General features: G+C 43.5%; 1 pseudogene; it reads right to left on the bottom strand.

Moving 5' to 3' along the window:
• LOC102491309 (U6 snRNA-associated Sm-like protein LSm5) overlaps positions 1 to 60 on the bottom strand; it is an 865-nt pseudogene extending 805 nt beyond the window's left edge.
• Positions 61 to 8,914: the final 8,854 nt, after the last annotated feature.

Genomic DNA, 8,914 nt, shown 5'->3' on the forward strand with positions numbered 1-8,914 from the left:
TTGGCTATGAGCTCGAAGTGGCAGTGGCTGCCACGGGTTCGTAGTACTGTTAGCCGCCATGGTTACCTCCTCTTTTTCTGTCCACACAAAAATATAGTCTACCCTCACAACACATCAGTTGTGTAAAATGAGCCATATGCATAAGCTAAAGTTGTTGAAAAACAGGGGACTGAGAGGAGTTTTGGGAAGGATGGGGCCAAAGTTTAAAAATGCTTTGCTAAAATCTCCAGGTGTACCTCAACTCAAGAGACTGGCCAGGATGGAGGGATGAAGTTTGGGAAAGGCAAAACCTCTCCCATGATGAGGCCAGGTCTTTAGAATGATGGCACTAAAGTTGGACAACATTTAAGGAAATATGTTTTCTAATGTGAAGACATCTCACCAGAGGGTTTTCCTTATCTCACATAAGACAAGCTGCAGCTTACACAGACAAACCACCTTGGCTTAGAGCATACTACTCCCTCCCCAAGACCCATCAGTCTTTCTTCAAGGTGCTATCTCACCAGTATTCCAGGTTGTATTAATATTTGATTCGTAGATGAAGGTGAAAATATCTTGTGTTCCCAGGGGCAGATCTGGTAGAGTTGGGAATAGAACTTAGCATTCCTGAATTGTTCTCTGATATTAATCTCTTTGAACTGTATGTTCATAGTATGAGGGCTGGGAGTGAGCTGTTTTGGGGGGGATGGGAGTATGGAAGACAGAGGACTGGCAGTGAAGACAGAAGTGGTATTTAGGGGGACCAGCAGATGGCATAATGGCTAGGTTGCTGGACTCCCATGTAGTTGACCACAATTTGAGTCCCGGACCTGGTGGCTTAAAACTCACGCCAGGTGCATGTGTGTGCATGCCCAAGATCTCAAGAGGAGAACGGAGGAAAAGGGATTGCTGAGTGGCCATACCCTCTGGTGGGTGATTTCTTGCTTTTTGTCTCTCTGTCTCTCTCTGTCTTTCTGGTGAGCGCATGCACCCTATAGTAAAAAAACCCCTCAAAAAAAAAAAAAAAAAGAAATGGTATTTAGGAAACAGTGACCTTCGCATACAGCCCAAAGTCACAAAAGATTCTCAATTCTTGAAGACTGGCTTCAATGGATAAAAGTTATTAACCACCCACTAAGTGCCACCTTCTGGGCAGGAGTGGCTGACAAAAGGAAAACCGTCAAAAGTTACAATACAGTTGTATACCATAAACATATGCAATTTTAATTTGCCAATTAAAAATAAAATTAAAAGCATAAAAGAAAGTGTTCCATATAGGGGGAAAAAAAGTCACAATAGAGGAAATGGAACGACAGGGGCTAAACGGCCCTGGGAGGGATGACTTTACTCATTCTAGATAGTATTTATAAGTGAGTACAATAAAGAGTCAAGTTTATTCACACTCAGATAACTTAACTTGCCTACTTGAATGCAGCACAGGACAGAGTCATAATTTCTTTTAAGAATTTAAAAATTTTTTGTTTAACTGGCTAGATGACATGTGCTTCCTGGAGAGAGATAGACAGAAAAAGAAAGAAAGTGAGAAAGCACAGCTCACCTGGGGAGGGGAGGGTCACCCACAGTCCCTTCATCTCCATCTCTCCCTCCTTTCAAGATTTTGAGCATATGCATGCCTGGTGTGTGTTTCAAATTGCTGGGTCTGGGACCAAATCTCACAGTTGACCATGTGGTGCCTTAACCACCATGCCACCAGCTGACCCTCTCTAAAAATATTTTTTTTGAGGGTTTTTTGCTACAGGGTGCATGTGCTCGCCGGAAAGACAGAGAGAGACAGAGAGACAGAAAGTGAGAATTCACCCCTCAGGGGGATGCCATGTGGGAGGCTGCGCACCAGCGAGTCTGCCTAGGTTTCTCAGCAAACAATTGCCATGACTGGTTCCCTTCAAAAACCTGACCTTTGAAACTGCTCTGATTGGCCACTAGAATCCCTCAAATTTGCATATCCGGCACCTCATGATTGGTCTAAAAGCAACCAATCATAACCCACCATTTACAACCAATCACGGCCCACCAGCGTGTATATAACCACGATGCCTGGCCCACAGTAGCCAGACAACCAGGAAGATGAAGACGACCAGGAAGACGACACAGATGACCAGGAAGAAGACGACGACCAGGAGAGCCTGAAGAGCTGAAACACCGCACAGTCTCCAGACGACCCTAAAGAACTGTAACATTACATCGTCTCCAGACAAGCCTGGAGAGTTGTGACACTGCATCGTCTCCATGCTGCTCACGGTGGATGACGGGACCCTTAAGAGCTGTGACACTGCCTCATCTCCGTGCTGTACCGTGCTGCCCACAATAAACGGATGACACTGTCGTCTCCGTGCTGTAACACTACGCCGCTTGTCCCAGCTCTCACGCCTTCACTCAGGAAACCTGTTCGGCTGTCCCCCCCGGGTCGGGACACCTGGTGCCCGAACAGGGACGGGACAATGCCACACCTCAATCCCTTCTCCATTCTTCTGTTGGGATCTTGGGCACGCATGCACATGTGCCCGGCATATGTTTAAGCCGCGGAGTCTGGGGCCGGAACCATGGTCAACCATGTGGCAGTCCAGTGATGTAACCATTATGGTATCTGCTGGTCCCCCTTTTTACATTTTTTTATTGCCAGGGAACATGTACATACATGCAAGCAAGAGAAGAAGCACCCTGCAATGGGGCACAGTCATTCCATAATCCTTTCTCTTCCATTTCCCCATTCTATTAGGATTTGGGGAGCATATGCACATGTGCTTGGTGTTTCAAAAACCACTGGGGCTGGGATTGAAACTATGGTTGGCTGTGTGGGATCCAACTCTGTGCAAGTACTTAACCCCTGTGCTACTGGGCCAGCCCAAAGGCATAATTCCTAAAGTCTTCTAGCATTAAGAAACTTCATATCCGGGCTAGAGTAGTTTGCTAGGGAATGTCATGCCTCACAGCTTTGCACCCAGAACCACTCCCACATTGTCCCTGCCTCCAAGCTGGTCAGCCATCATCCTTCAGCCTCATCATCTCATCCTTCTATGCCAGGAGACAGCTCACTATTAGAACACACACAGTGTTGGGGGCAACGCAGTAGCAAAAGTGATGCTCTGATCTATATGAGAAGGTTCCAGGTTTGCATCTAGAGGCCTCCCTGATGTTGCAGGCACACATGTGCCCACGATCCAGGCTGGTGGAGGCTGGGGGTGTATTGCGGCATTGAGACCCTATTGGAGGTGCTCTCTGATTCTCTGTCTCTCTCTTGCTCATGGAATAAATAACTAAATACAAACTTAAAAAGAACACACAAATTAGAATTCCCACTTGAGGGAAACATGGCAACATAAGTGCATTATAGTTCCATTTCAGATCAATGGTATCCAGTTCATGGCAAAATATCAAATAGGAAGAATAAGAATATGGGAGAGGGGTGTGTGTGCATGTTTGTGTATTGTGGACTCTCAAAAATGCTTAGTCTCTTGATTCTTTTTTATTTGGTGTCAGTCTCAGTTTGCATGGGAACTCAGTGTCCTCTCCTGTGTAGAACATAGACTGGTAAGGATGTGTTTGTCCCTTTCTTTAGGCCTAGATGACAATAATGTTTTGCTTATGGAGTCTACTTTTTCAAAGCACACTGCCACATTCCCCTCTTACTCTTGATTACTACTGTCAGAATAAGATACCGCATTGTGCCATATCCATAGGGAGATTCTCTGCATCTTGGTCACCTGGGTGAAATAAGGGTCAATGAAGTCATCGGCTTCCTTCCTGCCACATGGCTCGTTAGTCTGTGACTGGTAGGTTTCGTCTAGTATATAGACAAGCCACTCGAAGGGACGGTACTGTGAAACTCAACTGTTGCAGAAACATGAGATCAGGAAAAGAAGATCTCGGCATGAGAGACGTAGTCTTGGACGCACTACCTCCGTGTGTCCTCGTTCAGGCGTTGATCACAGGCTCGCTACCATAACCTTTGCAATTGCTCAGTGAGAAGCTATGAGTTCTATCACATGACAAAATCCTGTTGATTTTATGTTTCACTTTTAAAACTTTAGGCAGTCAGGGTATTTTATTAAGATGCCTAAATGTAGAAATCTAATTTTAAATCTTACCATTAAATGTCTCTATATGAATGTTTTGGATATTTAATGAGTGGTGCCATTTATAGGACACAAGGTTATAATCTGAGTTTATGGCCTATGAAGAAAGTACCAGTATGCTGACTAACTAATGAGCTTTTAAATGATGAGAAATAGATAAAGCTTTAAAATGCAGAATGCTTATCAAGGACCTCAGACAATAGCGAAGTGGAGCAATTTAGAAGTACTTACCAGTGCTACTGCTGTGACAGTGAGAGGTGAACTATTTTCTCTCATTTTAAGGCATTGCTTTTCTTACATGGGAGTAATTTCTGTATTTTCTTAACTAAAATTAAATGCCCTGGTATAATCCTTTTTTCAATAGAGTTCAAAATATAAATAACCTATTGATATCACTTATGCTATAATAAGAAAACAAAATGCCTCTACAGAAGAGGGGCATATTGGAATATCAACATGGGATGATGGAATCCAGGGTTTAGATAAGGTCTAATGGTTGAGACTTCACTCAGGGAAGCTTTTCCTCAGAGCAACTTCAAACACAGGTGTGGCCCCTCAGGGAGGATGGCATGGCCCTGATGGGGCTGACATAGCCTCACCCTCTCAGATGCTTTACAGGTGGCCTGCACTTCCAAAGAGAAGATCTGAAGTTTGCTCGTGATTGCTTGTGCCCCTGTGTACCAAGGGATACCAAAAATAACAAAATCACACCTTCAGGCTGGCTCCACAGCCTAGTACGTAAGGGAGCCACATCCCACATGGCCAACTGTTGTTTGAATCCTGGCCCTGGTGGCTTGAAAACAAGCCAGGTGTGTGTGCAAGCATGCCCCAGATCCTGACAGGATGGGGAAATAGAGAAGGGTTTACGGCATGGCTGCATCTCATCAGGATGCTTCCTCCCTTTCTCTATTTCTGTCTGTCTCTCTCTGGTGATCACACATGCCTTTGCCAATTAAAAAGCAGAGAACACATTTCCATGCTCTAAACAAATCTCCGTCTTGGCCTCTCTAGAAGGCGGCACTCCAGACATCTCTGTGAAATAGCGCCGGTGGGGAGGAGATGAACTATTTCAGAGCACACAGGTCCACAGCCAGCACCTGCAGTCTGAACCATCCCTCCTCAGTTTTAAAACTCCAAGTCTCAATTCACATGACCCAGGACCAAAAGCAAGGTTATGATATACTGGCATAATGAGACTTTGCTTCGTGGTCGTTGTGAATAAGGAACTGGATTGAGCTTGTCTCTTCCTTCCCAGGAAGTGAGTTCTCCACCTGAGAAACTGAACTGCTCCCTTGGACAATGGCAATGCCCCCAGAGAGTGAGGCTTTCATCATTTTTGCCACACAGCACAACCTAGTAGCTCTGACAGTCAGTCCTATGCAGTACACAGAAGAGGTAGAATGGGAGAAGCAGGGACAGCGAGTTGTGGGGCATTCATTGCTACTGAGGCAGTGAGACACAGCAGCAAGAGGATCGGCCTTGGGTTTGAATCCCAACTCTGCAACTTCTTGGCTGGGCAGCTCTGGGCAAATTATGTTCCCTCCCTGAGCTTTGGTTCCTTAATCTCTTGTGAACATTAAGCAGAAGTCCACAACATTGTCTTCCTCCGTTTCATAAGTGTCAGGGCAGAGTGGTGGCCAAGAGGGAAATATGTGAGTAAGGTCCTGTCGGATGACTGACTCTGGCTTTCCAGGCAAGCGCTTTCTGCACCTGTTTCTAGCCACCTTCCATCCGGCCTTTGGACTCATCTCTTTAACTCCTCTCATCGCTTTGTTCCCCTTTCCAATTCCATTAATTTTAAAACAAATTACTTTGTTTTTAACTTGCCCAGTGTTACTTGCTACATCCGTGTTTTGTTTGAATTATTTGACCAGTAAAATAATTCTCTCATGTCACTTACTTATAATCTATGCTCAAATTTACTTGTCTTATATTTTAATTTCGGATTTCTATTTAAAAATACACAATAACTGGTCAAATAGAAATTCCAGACACACAAGAAGTAGCTTTGTTTTCTTTTTAAAAATTTGTTATAGGGCGCATATGCTTGCTGGAATGGGGAGAGAGTGAGGACACAGCCCTTAGGGGGGAAGGCCATGCTCCATGCTCTAATTTCTTCTCTCAGGATTTTTGGCCATGCATGCACGTATATGTGCCTGGTGTGTTTTTTTCAAGTGACCAGGTTGAACCGCACAATGGACCATGTGGGATCTAGCCACCTTAACTACCATGCCACTTGGCTGACCCAATAAGAAGTAACTCTTTAAAGTAAGTCTGTCTTGGAACAAGTAGATGGTGTGATGATCACTGGAATCCCATGTAGTCAATCGCAGTTAGAGTCCTGAACCTAGAGACCTAAAACTCACACTTGGGTGCGTGTGTGTGCATGCTGAAAATCCTGAGAGGAAAATGGAGGAGAAGGGATTGTGGCGTGGCCATCTCCCTGAGGGGTGATTTCTTGCTTTCTGTCTCTCTGTCTCTTCAGTGAGTGCACACACCCTATAGTAAAAATCTCTCCCCCACAAAAAAAGTCTGTCTCATGTAATATTTGTACTTTTTTTTTTTTGCTAAATCCAGCAACTCTATTTAACTAAATGTGGGCTAAATTCTCCCTGATACCATCTCTCCTTTGTCACTTTCACATTCTACCAAACCCTGGAACGATTTTATTTACTCAGTTCTACATCTTCTTGTAAACTTGAACAAGCCATGCAATCAGACTCTTGCATGCAGAGAAACAGTTTATTGCTTGTTCTGATTTGCTTTTGCCAGGTTCTTCTCTCTCCGTGTGTCACAGTGTTTGGTCTTGACTTACATTTATTAAGGGTCTTCAAAAGGTTCATGGAAAATGTGTATTATGAAAAGACTATGCATAGATTAAAATAATTTTTGCACAAAAAATAAACTCATATAGAAATTTAATTTTTATAAAAACTTTTTGCAGTCTCTTGGCACATAAGTTTTATAGACGGGGAGAAACTGTGAGGAGCACACTCCTTAGAAGGTTTAGAAGAAATCTATGTTCCATAAAATTCAGGAAAGTCATAACATGTGGTGGGGAGAGGGCCAGGGCACTCCCAATGAGGCACCTCCAATGCCCCCATCTCATCTCTTACCCCTCCTTAAAGCTATGCTGACAGGCTGCCAGTCACCCAGGGACCAAGGGAGAAGCTGTTAAGGCAGAAAGCAGGGTGGTGTGTGACTTGGGTGGGACTTAGCAGTTCCATGAATTCACATGAGAAAAAATTATATCTTTATTTTCATATGTTCTTTCGATTATGAATGAAGGCAACAAAAACATCATTATCAGTACCTGTGACTGTGAGAGAAGTCACAGATTTATTTTATAACATACTAACATTATCACATATTCAAAAATTCATTACCCTTTATTACTTCATAATTATAAACATTACTAGTCTCATCTGTAGATCTTGTTAGTTAAAACTATAAATTCACTAATAACAAAGAATAACAAAGGACTTACTGAATGTAAATTTGTTTTTAAAATGTTTTGATAACTATTTCAATAGAATTGCTTTTTCTTATAATGTTGAGTATTTTATTTTATGTATTTAATATTGTTCTGAGGAGGAGGGCACAGGCTACACCAGACCACTACCAGATTCCATCTCACACACACATACACACACACACACACAAGAACTTGGACTAAAAGAGACTTGAGCTCATGCGCAAATAATTATTATCTTGAGCTAACTTTCTTTTTTTTAGAATTATTTATTTTATTTTATTTATTATTATCATTTTTCAGGTTAGCCAGAGACAGGGGTGGAGGATTAAGAAAGCAAGCCACCAGCTCTGGGACTTGAACCATGGTCAGCCATGTGGGAGTCCAGCATCTCAACCACCATGCCACCTTCTGGCCCCGTAAACCCATAAATATCTAAAGCAAAACAGGCATAGCTATCCTCATCTTTTCTTCCATATTGCAAGCTGCAGACTGCCCTCTCATGACTTCTAAGTTACTTTCACTGTTCCTCCTAACCAAAATTTTACCTATTTAGCCTTTTTTTTTGAGTGGGACTGGATTTCTAGACAAGTGCAAAGACTTCAGGAAGACCTACAGGAGTAAAAATGGTAAAATAAAATAAAATAAAAATAAAAATTAGCACCTGTTTCTCTCCACAGCTTCGCTCCATTTTCAAACCCTTAGCATCCCTATTCCATCTGATTTGGCTCAAAAAATGTTACAGAAAAATATTAAATATCTAAATATGTTAGGCAGTAGAGCAAAATGTGTTTAATTGAGAAGTTTAGATGGAATCCCTGGGCATTTGCCACATAGGGAATAGCTCAGCTCTGTGACCTTGTTGGTGAGGTTGGGAGCTTAGGAAAAGATGGACTCAGGCTTAGGAAGGAGGTAACACACAGAGAAAGGGAATCTTTTACTGCCCACACCTCTTTGTTACTTGTGAGCTTCCAAGGCTTTGGGGAAGGTTGTGAGGAGGCAAGAGGCCTGGAGATGGGGGTCTGTGAGCCGGAAAATGGGTTACTTGCTGGGTGGGAAGTGGGGATGCCTGGTTCTGGCTTGGGAGGGCACACGGGGGAGGGGCTGGGGAGGACTTGAATGAATGCCTGGGGGTTGGACCCAGAGAATAAAGCCACGAAGGGACTGTTCTCATTAAAGAATCCATTTCCCATTTTCAGCAGTTTGCTACATTAACAAGCTGAGCCGTGAAAGGATTAGATCCGCTGAGTGAGTGCCTGTTCTGTGCACCATTGCAAAACACATTTTAGAGAGCAGTGGATTCGCCTTAAACGAGTATCTGCTGGAGGAGCAAAGCCCTAGGAAAACAAAGGGGCACGCCGGGGTAAGC

This window comes from Tupaia chinensis, unplaced genomic scaffold (assembly GCF_000334495.1).
Source record: "Tupaia chinensis unplaced genomic scaffold, TupChi_1.0 Scaffold000350_1, whole genome shotgun sequence".
NCBI classification, from domain to species: Eukaryota; Metazoa; Chordata; class Mammalia; order Scandentia; family Tupaiidae; genus Tupaia; species Tupaia belangeri.